This window comes from Cydia fagiglandana, chromosome Z (assembly GCF_963556715.1).
Source record: "Cydia fagiglandana chromosome Z, ilCydFagi1.1, whole genome shotgun sequence".
In the NCBI taxonomy this organism is placed as follows: Eukaryota; Metazoa; Arthropoda; class Insecta; order Lepidoptera; family Tortricidae; genus Cydia; species Cydia fagiglandana.
In genome coordinates, this window is record NC_085959.1 from 9214639 (window position 1) to 9236752 (window position 22114).

At 38.0% G+C, this 22114-nt stretch overlaps 1 protein-coding gene across 1 annotated transcript in view; it reads left to right on the forward strand.

Annotated features, from left to right (window-relative positions):
* The window catches only part of LOC134678742 (transcriptional repressor scratch 2-like), a 63542-nt gene that overhangs the window by 1373 nt on the left and 40055 nt on the right, over positions 1 to 22114 (forward strand). The window lies entirely within an intron of this gene.

Below are 22114 nucleotides of genomic sequence, written 5' to 3' on the forward strand. Positions count from 1 at the left end.
GTATGGTCATAAAACCTGTTATTAACTTTAGTAATCATTATATAATATAACTATCAAATCATTTAAAATTAAATAAGACATTGTTAATTATTGTACCCACATAAATCAATATATAAGATTTAAGAAGCGTGACCTACGAGGGCCCAGGCATGTGAACAAACTATTATGTAACTAACACCTGTGTACCTACCGTGGATGCAATAAATACATAAATATGAATAAATTGACATAGTCGAAGCTTAATTAATAGGTGGATACATATTTAATTACACAAACGGGTCTACCGCGATATAATTTCACCACCAAAATTTGTCTTTCCGTGACCACATGTAGCTGGTGCAACTCAGCTGAAACGTCGGAATTTAGGGTAAAAACAATGAAATTATATCGCGGTAGACCCGTTTGTGTAATTAAATATGTGTACAAAACGCGAGACTTTAAAGTGTAGGTGGATACAGTCAGCATCTATAGTAGCGAATCAGAATACGCATCAAAAGTATCTAGGTACAGTCACGGATTTTAAATGTTGAGCCATTTAGGGTTCAAGCTAATTTGGTTGGCAATACTAGGTAATTGTATGAATGTCCAATGTAAAGTATTTAAACCATAAATGGCTCAACAAATAAAGTCCGTGACTGTACCATTTTCTTAAAGGTTAAAAAAAGGAGATACGTCTCTATGAAGAACAATTAGACTTTAGCAGATACTTTTCAATGCAAACTGTGGGGATTATATCGCTAGTTGGAAAATTATTTTGTAGGCAGATACTTTTAGCGTGTTGTTTCATCAGCTTTTATTGAAGTTGACTGTACAAGGCAACAAAATGAGAACTCTTAGGGAATCTTAGGGTGATTCCTATCAAGATAATTATAGACTTATTTCCGCCTAATTCTAGTAGTTTATTACAAAAATATATTTTGTTATTGTTAGTAGAGTAAAATTTTTATATGTTCTTCGATGCCGATTTCCCGATGCATCTGTATCTGCATAAAGCCTCCTCATAATCGAACGCTTGTAAGGAGCAGATGTTGCCAAGCGGATCAGGTGTTCAAAATTATCTGCCCACAACTTTATTGTTAAGAGAGTAAGCGCGTGTGTAGATATTTACGAACCCTTCACCCGTCTACCTACTAAAAAACTTAACATTCGCTTACCTAAAATCTTTCTGAGCTTCTTTTCTTACTTTAAGCTATGCCAAAATGCGATATTGCGAATTTGATTTTTATGAGACTAAAAACTTTTGCATATGCGAGGTATCGCCATAAAGTACCTATAGTCAGACCGTAAAAAGTCTGCAGCGATTTTGATAGCCCACGCAGTGCAAGTGTAATTTTAAACGTCAAACTTCTATGAAATTATGACGTATACATAACACGTACACTGCGTCGGCTATCAAATCCGCTGCAGACTTTATTTGGTGCGACTGTAACAATAACCAGTCGGCTTAAGGTGGTCGCGATTGTATAAACGGGTATCGTGACCACCTCGTGACCTCCACTTTTTAAAAGTATGTGAGAGAGGAAGAATGATATTGTAATCCGCAGTTAAATTTAATATAACCTTTCACTATAGGAATTTTGAAAATACCTACCTATGAAAAGTAAAATTTTATTTAATACAAACCTTTTTAGTCAAACGCACTGACTGATCATATACATAATTAGGGAACCATAGACTATTCGTGTTCCATTTTTCAAATTAAAAATAATATAGATGAATTTTCGTTATTCTGTTTAGCTGTTATTTTCGCGGTCTTTTAATAACCATCTTTTAACGGGCAACTTTGCATTTTCGGTCGCGTAGAAAAAACCATTACGCAAAAAACGGCAAAAAATTACGTTTGATGTATGTGATGTGATGTATGTTGTATGTAAATATACACTTAAATATATATTTTATTTTGTTTTTAGTATTTGTTGTTATAGCGGCAACAGAAATACATCATCAGTGAAAATTATATTTGTCTAGCTATCATGGACAGACAGAAAGACGGACATGGACAGACGGACATACATACAGACAGACAGACGGACAGAGGAGTCTTAGTAGGCAATAGGGTTCCGTTTTTATGCTTTGGGTACGGAACCTTAAACTACGAAATTATTAACTTTGTTAAGCGCGGATCATTAAAGACCAACTGGAGGTATTGCATATACTCGTAGCTATCTGATACTGTTGCAGTTCATTGTCTTATCGTTTCGTTCACTCATAAATAAAGTGATAAAATTGATGTTCACCGTGTGTTATGGCTTGTCAACTGATATTACCATCATTCGGGCTTCTCAGACTGACCAGCGTAATTTGAATCGGGATCACGTGAAATTATTACAGATACCGCGGTCTTTTTATGATGGGTAGACAGAACGCCTAGAACTAACCAACTTTATGGGCTCTATGTTATTTCTATCTGTCTATAGTGCATTTAGTTTAAACATGGATGTTTCGTATCATAATATCACTACACCTTTAAAATAAAGTCCCCCGCCGTGTCTATCTGGCCCCTATTTCACCCACGTGACAGGTGCGACAATTCAACAAGTCTCATTGTTGCTGATGTCACAGGCATCCATGGGCTACAGTTATCGCTTACCATCGGGCGGGCCATATTCCTGTTTGTCACCATCATTGTATTATTTAAAAAACTTTATTATATCGGCAAAAAACAGGTATTTCTCTTGTGATGTTTATGATGATAATGATGACAATTGTCACAAGATTTCAAAGAGCTTTCGGTAATTCTTTACAGCAAATGAGTTATGTGTCGGAATTTCGTGACAATTGTCGTATTTCTTATGACAATTGTCATTAGCTTCGCAAAATAAGTACTTATTAACTGGCGATATAGCCGAGTTATTTTTTAATTAACATGTTGGTGGCAGACAACCACACCGCCCGTCTGATGGTAAGCGGTTAGCGTAGCCTATGGAGGCCTGTGACGTCAGTAACAGTGATGTCGACAAATGCGACATTTGTCACGTTGGTGAAATAGGGCCCTGCTCGTGTGTTTGTTTGTATGTTAGCGATAAATTCAAAAACTACTGAAAAAAACCTGAGGTCTGCTTGACAACTAACCCCTATAATTGACGTAGGCACTAGTCACCTAACAATAGAGTGATTCTTGAGGAAGGTTTAGGTGTATAATTTGTTAACGCGTGCGAAGACTGCGAAACCGGGGCGGGGCGCTAGTATGTTGATAAACCAGAGATAAATTAAGGAAGACATAATTTTCACGCATAATAGGCGCAATACCGGCAATCTTAACAAGATATTACCAAAACATTTTTATGCGCTTTATTTAACCTCTGCTTAATTTTGAATTTACCTCCAGGTCTCAATACAAAAAAGAATAATGAAAATATTGACATGATTTTTATACACGGTGTTTGGTACATCGTTTGCCAAATTAAAACGGGAGATAGCTTGAGTCATTTGCTATCTCATGCCTAGAAAAACAAAATTGGCCATGATTTTTTTTACTACCTACTACGCAAGTAAAAATTTGAAATTTACGAAAAACTGTCATAGAAGTGGATTTTTTTTTTGCACTAAATTAAAAATTTCTAGTTCTGAGAAGATAGCAAATGGCTCAACCTATCTGCCGTTTTAATTTGGCAAACGATGTACCAAACACCCTGTATACACAGTGATCAAACTCTTGAGCGTACCTTAAATAACAAAAACAACAGTTTTTCTTATTTAAGGTACGCTCAAACAACCTTTTCCTCGTATTCGGCCGAACATACTACCGCAGAATGCGGGCCATTAGAAATTGTTAAGCTACATTAAAGCAACAGTTTTGCATTGTTGTCAGAGCTAGCTATGCTAACATTGTATCGTGGCTTTGGGAGAGGTGCCTTTGTGCTTCGCCTGTCAACTGTTTCGGCGGTGCGCCCCTCGAGAATGTTTTGGGATTTGACACAAGCCATTTCATTTCACCACTGTTAGTGTCTATAGAAATGATACACTGTTGAACGGATGGAAGAATTTAGCGGCAACATTTAGGGCCAGTTGCACCAACCACATTTCACACAGTGTTCAACGTCTCCCGGCGCGCCCCAGCGCTTTACTATGAAACTTTCCATACATAAAAATTTTGCGAACTCTTTAACGATACGAACAGTTTGGTGCAACCGACCCTTCTAATTGCCAACGCTACGAAAAGCTACGTGACTAATTCCATACATTATTTATGTTTCTATCAGCGTTTTCTATCAATGATTGCCATGTTGGCTATAGTTCGTTTTTTAGCATTAGAAAGAACTTCAAAGAAGGTAAGCGATCTTGACATGTCTTTAATTTAAAACGCTTTTTAAAAATCAATAATTATTACTTATGAAAGTAGAAGAATATAAATAATCGTATTAGATTCACAATTGTTATATATCTGCCGAAACTTATTTATAAAATGTGTTTTTCAATTAAAAGACATATAAAGATTGTTTACCTTATTTCTAATGCCAAAAAAAAAAACTATAGGCTCCCGGTGGAGTGTGCAGTGCAGCAAGTTACAACTTGGATACGGTCTTCGATCAGCCCTTAACCCTTTGAACGTCTTTAAAAATCGTCTCTCCACACTTCAAGGTCATGTGCGCAAGCGATCCAATGTAACGAACCTTACAAACTTGAGGACTTTCGAATGATCCATGGAACATGGCGGATCGTGCTCCAGACATTATTTTTTGCTTACATAGTTGCATTCTGCTGTTTAATGTACCTATAATTTAGATAGCATGTTATGCATTGAATGGCAAGCGTGTTCATTAAGAATTTTTCATGAAATGCGAAATGCGAATAAGTCCAAGAATTAGGACATCGTTCGGCGGTTCGTGGTCTCGACTTTCTGCTGCTGCTCCAGCTGTCCTCTCTAATGCATCGTGAACGCCTACTACCGCATTACCTACATCATGCATTAATACTTTGTATAGTGAAGTGATTTACTTGTTATCTACAATTACTGTATTTTGGCAAAAGCCCATGAGGCTGCCACTTTGCCAATATATAATAATAACCTTACTTGAAATCATTTACGACTAGTTACTAACCCATTGTGAATGTGGTATAAGCCTAACGTAACTAATCAGGGTTTTCTCACAATTATTCTGTTTATAAACTTTAACTTTTCAAATTCCCATGTCGTGTTGCTACACTCAGCAAATTCCGGCGTGTTAGCACGCGATCCGAACTAACAACGGGCTACTGATGTATGTACTAGGACTGATGTTTATGAGACCCACCCTCATTTCCCAGCCGACTTCCGGGCTGTACATACATACAAACACAAGCATTTTACGCTTGTCACGCAGCCTCTAGTCCTTAAGGCTTGTACTGATCGACCTTACAGAGTGCTTTAGAAAGAGACACCGGCAATAAAATCCATTGTATTTTTATTTTGTTAAATTAACATTAGAAAACTTACAAAGAAGATGCAAATCGTAGCCGCTTGGTAGAAGGCTGGCCGCATTGCCCCACTGGTTAGCAATACTGATCCGCGAGCAAAATATTGGCCAGCCCTCTAGTCACCAGAAGCCTATACTAAGTAGCTTTGAAAACTCCTTATGAATTCGGCGCGCACTAAGCCCCCGCGACTTCAACCCCAAACGCCGCAAATATGTTTCTACTACCGATAGCTACTATTTTATTTGTTAGAATTGTATTCTAAAAGGCTTTAGAATTTTCATCAGGTTGATACCTATATTAGATTCAGTTAGAAAAATTGTAAAAGTATGGAGCTGTTTACAAATAACAAAATTTTTAAATCAATAAAAAAATTAGGCCGCTGACGGGAATCGAACCCGCTACCTATTCCAAACCGTGGAATTGCGCTTACCATTTGCGCCACAGCGACACTTCTTGCAGGGTTGAATTTTCCCATTGGTTCCATTACCGAACTTATTTTACTTAATCGTATGACATTTACAGATAAGTCATAAATCTAACTCCAGAGAATTAATCCACCCAACTGAACTTATTCTAAAGCGACTTTAAAACAAAAGCACTACAACTTATTTGGCGGCAGCACTACAACTTATTATATAGATAGGTAGTATAGCGTTCCAATTTGGTTCAAAAATGGTCAGTGTACCGCGTCAATGATGGTCATACAGCTGAAACGGAGACGCATTGCTCGCACTTCGCGCTCCCTCTGTTAGTAAGAAACACGGCCAATGAATCGCCGCCGTTTCATGATTTGGCCAATGACCACCCGTCATATGTATAATTCAAACCTCATTTTAAAAGCATATAAATTCTTATGGTCTCCAAAAGAAAATGGCCACTATACAACTCTATATCTACAGACATAACTTTTTTATATTTGTAAGCTCTAAATTTAGAGTTAATGCGATGTCTATCATATAGATCCGTTTCGCCTGTAATTAAATCAACTTGACTACATGAAATCAATCCCGAGTACTACAACTATACCAATTTCTACACGTAGTACGTATTCCTCGTAAATTAACGCTACAGTAATAGCATCAAAGGGGAGCAAGGGCTTTGAGTGGCCAGATTGCAAGTGGCTAACTGTACTCCCGCCCAAAGACAAAGTGACTTAAGTACAGTGAATTTACAATTGATGTAGGTCTTTTGTTTATAAAGTAGGTAGTGGAAGCGGCCGTCGGTGGGGCCGCTGCGGTTCAGAGTGAGCGGCTAGTGCTGGAAAATTGCCGGTTCTGGGAGAATTACTAAATTGCCTGTGCCAGAAAATTTTAACCTAAACGAGGAATTTAATGGTATAACCATAATTATAAAAAAAGGAAGCGCTGGTGGCCTAGCGGTTGGAGCGTGCGACTAGCAATCTGGAGGTAGCGGGTTCAAACCCCGGCTCGTACCAATGAGTTTTTCGGAACTTATGTACGAAATATCATTTGATATTTACCAGTCGCTTTTTGGTAAAGGAAAACATCGTGAGGAAACCGGATTAATCCCAATAAGGCCTAGTTTACCTTGGTTGGAAAGTCAGATGGCAGTCGCTTTCGTAATAACTAGTGGCTACGTCGAATCATGGGATTAGTTGTCAAGCGGACCCCAGGCTCTCATGAGCCGTGGCGAATGCCGATGCCCGGAAAACGCGAAGAAGAAGAAGAATTATATAGAAATAAATGTGAATAAATAGTTCTGAATTCTGAATATTTTTAACTCTTTTTATTATTTCAGAAACCAATGAATATTTATTTACGATTCAAGTAAACTCAAATTAGGTAAGTGTAATGTTATACTTTTAATAAAGTGTACCAAAATATAATTTTGATATACATTATTAAAGAGAAAACATTCCGATTTCAGGGAACCTGAACCTGTAAAAGCTACGAATCACGTAAATAATTAAAATTATTCTTTATATTTAGAAGGGAATCGTTATAACTAAATATATTGAAAAATTGGTATTAAAGCAGTAAAGAACTATTTATTAATAAAAACTATTCTATCAATCTACTTATTTTAATAAGTTATTTTATATTTAATATGTTAAGTATATACATAGATATTTTATAATTCATTTATTTACATACAATATATATACAGTGGTACAACTAAACGAAATTAATAACTAGCTTAAATCTAAAATAGGCCCCTGAGGTATTGTACCAAGGATGCTGGCGGCATTTCCCCGCTGTATCGCAAAACTAATACGTTGTGCGAGGTAGCCGCCAGCTCTTCGGTCACCAGTTACGTCAACCAGACGCTTCGCGATTTCTGCGAACAACTTATGCGCGCTGGGACCCCATGGACCTAGAGTTTCAACTCCAAATGGTACAAAATGGTACTCTCTACCGAGGCTCATATATTTGTTACGTTTTAGAATTTCGGCGCTTTCCGCCGCCCCGCCCGCTTTTACAGTAGTCCGTTGGAGGTGGGACGGTGCCAGCGTGTCTACACAGATATTAAATAGTTTCTTTGAAATAAATGATCCATCAATCAGGGAACATTATTAGCAATAAATCTATTCATCCATCTATCCATCTGAAGACTGTAGTAGCATATTGTCCTTTAGAAATAAACTAAAAGTGTTTTTATTAGACAATTACACAAAAACAGATTAACGTGGTGTTAACTTGTTTTTTGTTTTAAGTTACTTCATTTAATTATCGACGTAATGTTCTGGATAACAAGATTCGGATTAAATAAGTCTGTATGAACCTATAATGCTTACTTTACCTATAATGCTATAAAGTGCAACATAGGTACCTGATACCAGTTCCTATTGGTTAAATTTCTTTAGAATAAACATATTATTATATAATATAGCATAGTACTAGATATAAGATTGTATTTAAGTATGTTACCTGTTAACAAATATTCCATCGGCGTCACAGTTATCTGACCAGTTTTGAACTTTGTTGCAAGGAGATAAAGCCTAACGACTGCTCGGGTAAGTGTATTGCCGATAGTACCTACTTATACCTTACACAGTAGATTAAGGAAGATTGTTGAGTGCTACCGTTCGCCAACAAACTGTCATGCAGTTTGGCGAAAAAATATGTGTAATGGATTACTGTGTATTTTTTATTGAGTAAATAAAATTAAAAAAAAAAAAAATTAGTTTTGTGATCTTAGTAATCCTACGGTTCTTCAGTGAAATAATTAAAATACGTAATACTGACGTCCGTATAGAATATCCAGATTCCCCAAAATATGTTAAAGTCGGGAATATTTCTTACCAGTGTCGTTACGTTTTTGACTACGTTACAAATATTTCGGGAAGGTACAACACTATGCGTCGAGCTAAACGCCCAAATGGTTAACCACCCTAACTTTGCCCGTTAGGAAACGGAACTCCCGACTAAATAATTCGGATCTGGATATATTACGCGGGATGTACATATAATTTTGATGGTCTTACTTTGTATAGATATTACTGAATTATGTTTTGTTTTAGTTACTTTTTAGGGTTCCGTACTCAAAGGGTATAAATGGGACCCTAATACTTCACAGATGATGTATTTCTGTTGCCGCTATAACGACATATACTAGTTAAAAACAGAAAATAATAAGTATTTAAGAGGGGCTCCCTTACAACAAACGTGATTTTTTGCCGTTATTTGCATAATGGTACGGAACCCTTCGTGCGCGAGTCCGTCTCGCACTTGGCCGGGTTTTTCTTTAAATAACCAGTAAGGAGTGGAGCGGCTAAAAAGTAAAAACAGAGGGAGTTTACAATTTCTAATGGGTCCTCTAATACACGATGGGCCAGCGCCGGCCAGTCCAAGGGACTCAGCCATGCGGTAGAATGAGATAGCAATATTACTTGCTCCCTCTATAAATGCGTCCCTTGGAGTGGCCGGCGCTGGCCCATCGTGCAGAGGAGCCATAACGGATGTAATGGTCATCGGAAAGCGCACGAACGTGAGTAAACTCTTTTAGCGAGTAACAGACCCTCGCCGTACAATTTTCTCAAAATATTTGCTTCGCGTTTCAATTTATCCATTCGCGTATATTTGTTATATGTTATAGACGAGCTGTCTGATGGGAAGCGGTCATCGTCGCCCATGGATATAAGCAACATCACAGGAGCCACATAAGCGTTGCTATAAACCTTTTATTTTTTCATAATATATTTTGTGGCTTTTCGCGCTCAAAGTGATTTTTATAATATTAGAGCCGACTTTTCTCCAATCTGTTGAATACATTTTCGACTTTCAAGTTGTCTACTGTATTTAGTCCGTTGTCCAATTAGATTGAACGAATATTGCTTAATTTTTTGTATTGTTCGTATGGGTTCGAAATAAAGGATGACTCACGCTAGAAAGATCCAGGCCCGGGCCGTGGTGCCTGATACTTTAGTTTTCTATAGAAAGCATCACGTGATCCACCTCATAGCCGTCATAGAAAACAAATTATTGGACCGGTCAGGGGCGTCCTACTAGCGTGGGTCATCCTTTAATGATAAGGAGATGGACGAAGACTCACACTTACGAACTATAGTTTTTAGGCGTATTAAGTAAGTTCAACGAACTGATAGGTTACATACCTATCAGCACGTTGAACGTCAAATTAAGTTTAAAAAAAATCTGAATAGGTCCACCGCTGTAACGGAAAGATAATTTACGAGGGTGGAAAAAAACCGGGCAAGTGCGAGTTGGACTCGCGCACGTAGGGTTCCGTACCATAATGAAAAAAAAAACAAAAAAACGCAAAAAAAAAACGGTCACCCATCCAAGTACTGACCACTCCCGACGTTGCTTAACTTTGGTCAAAAATCACGTTTGTTGTATGGGAGCCCCATTTAAATCTTTATTTTATTCTGTTTTCAGTATTTGTTGTTATAGCGGCAACAGAAATACATCATCTGTGAAAATTTCAACTGTCTAGCTATCACGGTTCGTGAGATACAGCCTGGTGACAGACGGACGGACGGACGGACGGACGGACGGACGGACGGACAGCGAAGTCTTAGTAATAGGGTCCCGTTTTACCCTTTGGGTACGGAACCCTAAAAAGGCTAAAAGTGGTTAGTATTAACTGTAAACAATACTTTCTTCGGACTTGTCCAGACACACCGCCGCCTGTCTATACCGTTACCACGTCCCACATGTTTAACACGCGCGGCTCGGTGTAAAAACCGGGCCAAGGCCGCAATGGGCGGCGCCGGTAGATTGATGGCAGCTCGCGTCCTAAACCTAAAACAACGGGATGCATCCGACGATAAATCCGTAGGTAGAGTAAAGGATGACTCGCGCTAGACCGGGCCGGGCCAGGACCGAGGCGTCCGACATGTAATTTTCTATAACGGGTAATCGGTGATTACGAGCTTTCCATAGAAAACGAAGCGCTGGAAGCTCCGGTCCCGCCCCGACCCGGTCTAGCATGAGGCATGAGTCATCCTTAAAGAAGAAGTGAAGCACTTTTGCAAGTGCGTTACTTGCGTCATTCAACCATACAGAGTGCAGGAAGCATTAAAGTGATATTCCATTTCCAACTGCAGCTGCAATACTGTTCATTTTACTATGGAAACGCGTCGCTGTCATTGTCAATTTCCATAGTAAAATGAACAGTATTGCAGCTGCAGTTGGAAATGGAATGTCACTCTTATTAAAGTCTGCCATCGTGCTTCGAAAAATAGGAGCGGGAGGGCGTGCGCCCTGTTGGGAGCATACTTGGGTCCTTTACTAATGGTGCCAGGGGTAGCAATGTACAAATTGCAGAACATTCCCAAAAAGCGGAAAGCCCAGGGGTCGTCAAACGAGAGTCACGAACATAAGTTTACGATGCCCAAGTTCTAGTTTACCAAAAATGATTATTTGGACCGACTAAATGATTGTTCCATGCATTTAGAATTCTAGGAGCAATAAGTACCAAGGTATTTGAACTATATTATTTAGCTTGTATTTTTACCGACCTCTGTTATAAATGATTCATGTGTTTAAAAATAAGTTTCAAGTTAAATTTATCAACTGGATTTAAGCCTTAGGAATGACTCACGCTAGACCGGGCCATGCCCGAGCCGGAGCGTCCGACATGTCATTTTTAATGACGGTTGATCGGTGATCACGTGGTGCTTTCCATAGAAAACGAAGCTCCGGAAGCTCCGGCCCGGCCACGTCCCGGTTTGACGTGAGTCATCCTTAAACTTGTTACCTGGGGCCAAATTCGACATGTACAACTGTCAGATTTCGCATCCACATCAAATCAACAGTTGATTTTATTGCATGTGTTGATTCCATCAACGGTGGATAATATCATTTGGTACAACCAAAACTCAACTTTAAACTAAGGGTGGTTCGGTTTGGTTTGCTTGTCACCGTAACTGTGGATTGTTAATGTCAAATTTTGACATTGTACGTATTCGAGAACTTATGATTTTTCCCACATCAACGGGAGATCAACACGATACGTCAAACGTCGCTTGTCGAATAGGGGTCCTTGGTCCTTATCAAGCTCAAAGTTCTGAGTTTTTAATCATATTAGTAATACCTACTAGTAATTTTTAACCACTCTTAAACTTTCGAACGCAGGTAATAGCGACCCCCGTACTTAAACGAACCGCGGTGTAATAAATTAGTTACTAAATTTCTTGATAAGTTTGGAAAGTTCTTCTTAGTCTTAAATAGACTACGGGTATCCAAGCTAGAAATATTAACTTAAATGTTTTTTCTTAGGTAAATAACATTTATGTATGTACTTAAATATTAACACGGCTATTTAACTCACAGTTATCTAAGGAAATTTATACATAAAAGACAGAACCACTGGACCAACTTTCACCCTCAATTTTATTCCAAAAGAAAAAAAATGTTATTTTTTAAATATAAAAGAAAATACAATGGAACGGAAAGATTTTTAATATTATTTTGAAGCAAATCCATATTTGTGATACTCGTAAAATCGTATCTACTCGAATTTGTTTAATTAAGTACTTACCGCAGTATTAAGTGCATATTAAGTAGGTACTAGTTTATCTATTATACATATAAATGTATACTCGTAGGCCTAACGGGAACCGTAGCGCATTCGGCGCCGCAATGCAGCTGCCGATCGACTCTGACAACCGAGCCGAATTATCTAACCTACTTTTTAATGCAGGTTACTTACGGCGCAATTCGGGAAATGAATTAGAGATTCACTAGATACGATATAGGAAAGATATCTGACGTCCCACGGCAAGAGGTACCTTATAGCGGCTGGCGCCGCGATTTGGGAAATGAATTAGACATTCACTAGATATGAAATAGTAAAGATAATATCTTTACTATATTGTATCTAGTGAATCTCTAATTCATTTCCCGTATCGAGCCGTTAGGCTGCCAGGTAAATATCCCGGCAGCTCTTCCCAAATCAGGACTTACGGATGGATTAAGAAAATATTTCGGTTACAGAGTTAACTATTAATTATAATAAAACAAAGCCTCGTAAGTCCTAGGGCTTAGGGTATTATACTGTAAAAAATAAATTATTTTACACCATGCATGAAATTAAGCACCAGATAATTATTAGAAAAACATGATAGGAGTTATTTTTAAATACAATTTCTATTTAATAAATCGGATAAAGAGCATACGCACTCATATATAATTGTAGGCACGTGTTCACCGATTATAGAATATAATCTAAGGACTAAATTAATGGCTATCCGAATTCTATTGTATAGTTAATACTATCTATCGGTTAAACTTTTGCCAAATGAGTAGGTCAGTAAAATTTTACGTAGATAGTATATTTAGTAATCATAATTTTACCAAACGTTGTACGTTGTTTGTAAACTGAATGTTAGTCAGTTGCTTGTGAAATGGTTCACCGATTGACACAATTTCATGTATGAAATTGAGTTCGTAGCAAACCCTTAGTAAACTAGTTTGTTCGGTCGTGGGAGCGGGCAGGTGTCCCGGTCCCGATCCGTACACAGGACGCACTGCCGTATTCGAACTCCAAGATATTCACAAGAGACGACACGTACTAGATCCATTCTAGGTACGTTATAGTTTAGATATCAACTAGTTCTCTTTTGCAGCGCAATTCGGGCAACCAATGTCACTGTTACGTTAGATAGCGTAAGATATCTATTAGATGTGACTTGGATCTCTAAGTCATATCCTGATGAAATCGTTTAAGAGTATCCCCAGAAAGGCGCAAATGTCTAATTTGACAGGTTAGATCTTAAACATATCGTTATCGTATCTTGGTGATGTCTAAAAGATTAATAGATGTCTATTTCAAAATCCGAATCGGGCCCGCAAACTCGGCTCAGGCTCATTTGAGTGTAATGCGCGCTAAAGTTCGGAGTGACAACCCCTGCACTTTGACGCTCTTAACTGGTATTATGTGCACCCCGGAAAGGTGGAAAACGTTTTCTACGTGAAATTTAACCTTTCGACTGTCAGAAACTACTTGTTGGAAAAGTTTAGATAAGGTTATATAATTTATTTCACATTGAATGGATCTTTTGGTAAATAAGTGCGTTGCGGTAAGATGAAATGGTTATTTGGTGAGCCAAAATACTACCGTAAACTAAAATACAAAAAATAATGTATTTAAAAAATTGTACATTATTCCGGTAGAGCAAATAATATGCTTTCTTTAACCTCTAGCCGCCCAGAGACCTATAAAAAGGTCTCCTGTTCCATTCTAATTTGAACTTTGTGTTGGCAAAATAAAATTTCATTTTGCTTGGCAATGTTTGATGTATGGGCGGCTAGAGGTTAAAAATACTGTATTTTTGCTTAATATGTAATATGTATTTGCTTATAATTAATTTGTTCAACTAAAAATGTTTCTTTCCTTAACTAAACTGAATGATAATCACCGACGTGAAATAACGAAACGACCCCTTTATTAAGTGAACACCGGTACTTGATTAATCTCGCATAAAAACTATTTCCCGACCATTTCAAACAAGTGGTGGAATGCAATAAAAGTGCTATTACACGGTATTGAGCAATTTGCAGCACTGCAGTGGAATTATTCGATCGCACTCGAGCCTGAACAAAAGCGGCTAAGTGCGAGTCGGACTCGCCCATGAAGGGTTCCGTAACAGCAAGTAACATACCTAATAAAATTCCGGTTTACGATTTATGACGTATTAAAAAAAAACTACTCACTAGATCTCGTTCAAACCAATTTTCGGTGGATGTTTGCATGGTAATGTACATCATATATTTTTTTATCATTCACTTAGTATAGGGGGGGGGGGGGGGCGGACACATTTTACCACTTTGGAAGTGTCTCTAGCGCAAACTATTCAGTTTAGAAAAAAAAACTGGTCAAGTGCGAGTTCGGACTCGCGTTTCAAGGGTTCCGTACATCACACAATTTTCAACAAATTTTTTTTGTACATGAAACGTGACGTGAGTGAAACGTCTTGAAAAACCCGAATGGGTCAATCAAAAACCAGATGTAACATGAAGTTTTCTGGCGTGGTGGCTTATATCTCTGCAACTATGCAAAGTAGCTTAGATAGGAAGATTAAATGCCGAACAGTAGGTAGTACAAGTGTCCAAATGCGAAGACTGAAGGTGAAGACCGAGCTCCGCCTAGGGCTGATAGCTCGGAGCGTCCGACGGGTCACGCTATCTACAACTTCCGCAAGTGTTTTAAAATCGAAGGCCGAAGAGAGATAATACCTACAGGGTGGCCAAAAAATAAGTGCATTCCCGTAGCCGGGGAGGTTTTCGGATTATACTGAGCTTTACAACTTTTACTATGGAACCAACCCCGAAATCGCGAAAAAATATGTATCCTCCCAAAACGGACCAGCCAAAATGTATGAAAGAGCCAAATCTTTCCTCGCAATTTCGGGGTTACACTTAGTTAATTTTTTGGCCACTCTGTATAGTGCTTTTTAAAACACGTAACAATAGTAACCTAATCAATTAGTACTACACTTGTACCAATGCGGCTGTGTGCCAGATACAGCCTATAGTCACACCAATAAAAGTCTGCAGCGGATTTGATAGCCCACGCAGTGTAAGTGTTATTAATACGTCATAATTTCATAGAAGTTTGACGTTTAATATGACACTTGCACTGCGTGGGCTATCAAAATCGCTGCAGACTTTTTACGGTCTAACTATAGTCGCATTTTTTGTCGTCATTCCGACTCACGCTTGAAATTAGCTTCAAGCGTGAGTCGGAATGGCACGCTTCTTCGGGACGCTTCGAGCCTTCGGCCTTATGCGGATATCGGCCTAGGGCCTTCGCAATAACTGTCTACATCACTTTTCACTTAAACCATTGCAGCTGTGTCCCTAAAAACCTAAACCGCATTTTTGTTCTTAAATCCGACTCACGCTTGACTGTAGATTTCTAATGGGTTTTCCTGTCATCTTTAGGTAAAGGACTATTTTGTGTATTTTTTTCAGAATTTTAGACCCTGTAGTTTCGGAGATAGAGGGGGGGAATGGTCATTTTTTGTCTATTTTCTTGAATAACTTCTAAACTTTTTATCGCAAATTGATAAAAAAATATATTTGAGATTCTCACAATGAGCTCTTTCGTTTGATATGTAACACGATATAGTTTGCAAAACTTTGTTTTTAAATTTTATCTTTTACCCCTCAAAAGTAGCTCTTATGTTTAAAATTCATTTGTTGACGTTACATATTCGTCTTTGGGTCACAGACTTACATATGTGTACCAAATTTCAACTTAATTGGTCCAGGAGTTTCGGAGCAAATTGGCTGTGACAGACGGACGGACAGACAGACGCACGAGTGATCCTATAAGGGTTCCGTTTTTTCCTTTTGAGGTACGGAACCCTAAAAATGATATTAGAAACCTCAATATAATTTTTGAAGACCTATCCATAGGCTAGGTTTGATGAAAAAAAAAAATTTGAGTTTCAGTTCTAAGTATGGGGGACCCCCAAAATTTTTCATTTTTTTTATATTTTTATGTAACAATCTTAATGCGGTTCACAGAATACATCTACTTACCTACCAAGTTTCAACAGTATAGTTCTTATAGTTTCGGAAAAAAGTGGCTGTGGCATACACGGACAGACAGACGGACAGACATGACGAATCCATAAGGGTTCCGTTTTTTGCCATTTGGCTACGGAACCCTAAAAAGGCGGGTGGACTGTTAAGGTACCATTGTACACTTGTTCAGTTCTCGTAACTGGTGCATATTTTCTATTTTAATCACCTCGTTGTAACTCCCGCTACACTTGCCACATTATATTAAAAATTTGTGTCCTTTTGTCGATCCTCGATGCGAATCGGAACCTTTTTTTAATATTTAAAATCGATTATTTGAAATTTTAATGAAATGAATATCTTTATTTCAGGCAACTAATGGCCCATACATAAATACCTTAAAACTATAATATGTATTAGCATACATACAGTGGAACCTGGATAATTGCAATCTCAAGGGACCGGCCATTTTTTTTCAATTAACCAGGTTTTTCATTTAAGCAGGTCGTGTCAATTAACGAGGTTCAAAAAATCGTTGTGTCAATTATAGAGGTTTTCATTAATAGAGGTTACGTTCTGACAAATTTCTTTTATAGAGGTGCAAATAACCATTGAAAGTAGATTGAAACGCTAACGTTCTGGGTTTCTAGTCTATAAAAAAGCTATATATAGCTTCTGTCAATACTTGCACTTTTACACTACATTAATTACTACTTTATTTTCTTATTAATCATTTGGGTTTAAAAAATTTCATTGAATTGTAGAAGAAAGTTTTAGAATGTAAAAAGCATACTTTGATTTTAACAAAACTATTTCACCTACTACAGGCTCTGATAGATACCCAATAAATAAATTGAATTCCGGATGAAGATATAAATAAAATGATCATTGCTATTAAAATATTGTATCTGTCTACAACTACATTTCAATTACAGAGGTAATAAGTTAGACTCGTTTCAATAATAGAGGTAAAAAAAGAGCAAAAATAACGGATTTTTTTAACAGTGACAATTATAGAGGTCTTAGTTGCGATGTGGTCAATTACAGAGGCAAAATTACGAAAAGCACTAAAATCTAAATTGCAATTATAGAGGTTCCAAAATTTTAATTATGGAGGCCTTTTGGGCTCAAGGGACCGGGACCAGACCTTTGGTTGCAATAATTGAGGTTTTCCATTTATCCAGGTGCCAATTAAACAGGTTTCACTGTATTAGGTATATAAAAATATATTTTAAAACTAAACACTATTATAACCATAAATTAGCTCCGGCCCGGCCCCGGCCGGGTCTAGCGTGAGTCATCGTTTACATGCCATGGTGATCTCATTTAATACACCGCCATAAAGACAAAACTGTACCTAACTCTAAAAAATATATTCGTATACATGTAGCTTCATTTTACATAATTATTTCTTATACCTGAACAAACGAATTAATTACCTACTACAAAAGTAATTAATTCGAGAAAGATAAAAAAATACTACAAAACATATTTTTTACATTTCGCCTGATATACCTAGGACATTAGGTACATAATTTGTACACGTTTATATTAAAATAACATGTGTTCCATATTCCGTAATCCCATATTCTGTTTAACCCGAGCAACATCCAATAGTTTGACCAATCAACGCTATATGCCGCACCGCCATCCAACGAATAGATGTCATCCATCAGTGTTGATACGTTGTTCATCACTGTTAGAGGTTCCATTATATCCTCTAGCCGCCCATACATCAAACATTGCCAAGCAAAATGAAATTTTATTTTGCCAACACAAAGTTCAAATTAGAATGGAACAGGAGACCTTTTTATAGGTCTCTGGGCGGCTAGAGGATATTAAACTGAGGTACACATCCTGGTAGATTGATATTAAACTGGAGTTCTAAATTGCCTGCCTTGGCCACTCATTAGTTAGACAACGGGGTCTATCGAGTAATTCCAAATACCGCGGATCGCCATCTCTATCGTTCAACTATTGGAGTGATAGGGATGCAAATACATGAAATTCGATTTTCTAGGCTAGCGAAAGGCCTGTCGTTCTTATCGTTCATTGATCGCAGAGGAGTCGAGCGCTTAGACTTTGTGCAGGGACGAGTGGAATGTTACGAGTTACATTGGTGCGGATTAAATGCGAGTGGACTTTTGACTGGTTTCAATTGAAAATAGATGGATTAACAAAATTGATTAATTGCGGATTGTTTGTCAGCAATTCACCAACTGTATTAGTTATCTTCTTCTTGGTCTGCGAATATTCAGGCTACAATTGCCTAATATAGTAGTAATTTTAGGCCATAAACTCCATAAAGTTCACAGTTCCATAGTCAGCTTGGTACATAAGAAACATGGATTTTGTATTTTTCAAAAAGTCACTCTTATGATTAGGGACCTAATGCCTATCCCAGATAAAATGTAATTCCCAAACCCGCCATTTAATATCCCGATACACCCTGAGCTCATAATTGGTAACGCCTCTCCCTCTCATGCTAACTGAATATTTGCGTGGAAGAAAGAGCAAGTCGCGAGTAAGCAATCTAATTAGGAACAGAACTCCTTTGCATTCAAACTTGTCCTAAACCAAAAGGTTGTAACTGCCACGTTCGGAAAAAGGAAAAATGAACTTAATTCCAATGTAGATAACGTTCAGATTTAGAAAGAGTGAAAGTGGGAATCTTTTTACACATAGTGAAAATATTTTAGAGTCAATGTTCGCTTTTGTTGGCTCAATGTTAATTTAGTTGGAGTGTGCAGGCGCCTTGTGTCGGTGGCATCGCTGCGAGACGCGAGATCTCATGGATTTGCTTGTTTTTCACGCGGACCCGTCGTACTTAGTCGTCGGGTACGCACCTACCGCATCTCCATGAACATTTTAAGGTGGAGGTTCGCGCCGCGACAGAGACAAGCGACCGAGACAAAAGACCGCGACCGGAGACCGCGACCATCGCGACGCGAGAGGTCTCTGTGTCCTCGCGAACTGTCGCTTATATGTATGTTGCCTATGGTCAAGTGATGGTCGCGATCTTCTCTCTCGGTCGCTTGTCTCTGTTGCGGCGCGAACCTCCACCTTTAGAGTTTTTAAAACCTCGTAACTCCTCCGTGGGAGTTAAGAGATTTGCGACTACGAGTATAAGTAAGTATTGTTGTCCAAGTTAGCAATTACTAATTTCCTTGAAATGGAGTTACGAGGTTAACGACTTAGGCCGACGATATGACATATAATTCAACCATGCTCAATACTTCCTCCTCCTTGAATACCGAACAAGAAGGAATGACCGCTGGACACAAAAGCCGAGCTTAGCGTAGCGCAACTGAATGACGTGAACGGTGAAGGGGTGCGGTCTGTGCCGACGCGAAAGCACCAAAGCTCCACAATGAGATCCGACAGTGACGGCAGACATCTAAATCAGCTCCGACGTCGAGTGCTCTGCTCTAAACGCTTGAAGCACCCTGACGCGGGCGCGGCGTATTGAAGGGGACGGATGTCTTTTACGAGTAGATAGAGGTTTATCAAAACAAAGTGGTTGCACACCGTTCTTGCGTTAGAGTCAGACCAAGAATAGTCTGCAGCGGATTTGATAGCCCACGCAGTGAAAGTGTTATTTTAAACGTCAAACTTCTATGAAATTATGACGTATAAATGACATTTACACTGCGTGGGTTTGGTCCGACTCTAAGGTCGTTATAATTTGACGTACCTACTTTTTCGATTAGGTACTTAATACATTTTATAGAGTAACTTGCTTCCATCAACTCGCATTGCGTCGAGAAACTCGCCGTTTTGACTTGGTCAAGCTGTATGATGATTAATTTAAAATGCAGTTATTTCAGAATTCGAAAAATGGCGGACGTATCAGCCACCAACAATATGTAGATAAAATTAAGTAATTGTTAAAATAGCGTGAAGAGAGCGTGAGAGTGCGGTCTGTACAAAGTACAACAAAGACGGAAGCTAGAAGTAGGATATATCTAAAATTTCCTCTTTCAGTTCGCAACGATTGGTAAATTTGCGTGTTAAGCGCATTTTGCCGAGTGTTCTGCCGAATTTTCTACTCTAATCGCTCGAAGCACTTTAGAATAACAAAAACAGTAACAATAGACTTTAATTAGTGTCAGGAACTTTAGGAAAATCATTTTGCCTTAGGTCGTTGCTGGTTAGTTGTGTCGCCATATAAGCCATAATTTACATATTTTTAAGAAGGGTTTAAAATAAAATATTTATATATGTACCTTCTTGTAAACCGACGAAGTAGTTTTAAGAGATACCTATATTAAAATAAGTAAATATCTAAGTATTAGTGGTACCCGTAAATCTGAAGCATGTTAATCAACGAGCAACAATCCTAAAAGGCTAGGTGATTTGGTGAACTTAGTAGAATTAAAATAAAACTTTTTTCTAAGAGCAGCGTGAAATTATACGACTAAACCTGCCTAAAGTAATCTGGTAATAAAATTATGTATGTATAATGTTTTCAACTTAAAAAATCATGAATATCTTCGAAACATTCAAGATACTCGTATGAGTAAGACTTACCTACATCGTAATTATTTATGAAATCTACTAAAAATTAATAAAGCTTCAAAGTTTTATACTTTTGTTAGCCGGAATTATGCGTTAGATTACTTTCATAACTTTCATTGCAGCAATAGCAAACGTAACTATTAATTCGTTTTTTTAGCATTAGAAATAAGGTAAACAATCTTGATATGTCATTTAATTGAAAAACACATTTTAAAAATAAGTTACGGCAAAAATGTAACAATTATGCATCTAATACGATAATTTATATTCTTCTGCTTTCATAAGTAATAGTTTTTGGTTTAAAAAAAGCTTTTTTCAATTAAAAGAGTGTCAAATGTCAAGATCGCTTACCTTCTTGCAAGTTCTTTCTAGTTAATGCAAAAAAACGAACTATAGCGTAAAAACATTTCAGAACTCACCCTCCTTCAAAATCAATCCTTTACGCATCCCCTATACGGAGCGTCAACAAGTACCGCCACCCCCTCCCCCCGTGGGGTGGGGGGTGGGGGTAGATTCAACTGGTGCAATGCGCTGTCCCATCCCACTGCGTTGTTTTCGCCTTCGTACTAAGCTCTGCTTTCGATTTAAATTCGTGCTCAAATGAGAGTGTTGCTTTAGTGTTTTATTGTGATTGGCTGCGCTTAATTTCGTTTTTAAGCTGTATATGGATGCCTCGTTCATATTTATTCATAACGTTGGTACACAAACAAAGTAGCTCATTAAAAGGCTTTTAAGCTAACTTAAATTAAATAGTCTTACTATTTAATTTATCTATGTTTTTATTACTAGCTGCACCCGCGACTTAAACTGGTTTAAATGAAATTATTATAATATTGTGAAGGTCGGAACGAGTCCGGAGCGTAAGACATCACTAGAATCAAAGGATTTTACTTTATTTTTAACTAAATGACGCCCTTCATGTCCTAATTTGGACAAGAAGATATGCGAACAGTTTTCCCGGAAAAAAGATATTTCCATTCGGGATTGTACGAAAAAATGCCATACCACAGCCATAAAATGCCACAAGAATGGTCCAGCGTAGCAAGGAGCGGAACCTGTTGGTAATATATGTATAAAAAGCAAAAACAATCGATATGGCAGCATTTTGTCGTCCACCAAGAGTCTTCCGTCGAAACTAGGGCAAAAGTAAAAATGACCAATGTATCATCATGGATGATGAAACGTATGTCCAAGTTGACTACAAAACCTTGCCCGGGCCGCAGTTTTATACTATGGACAAAAATTTG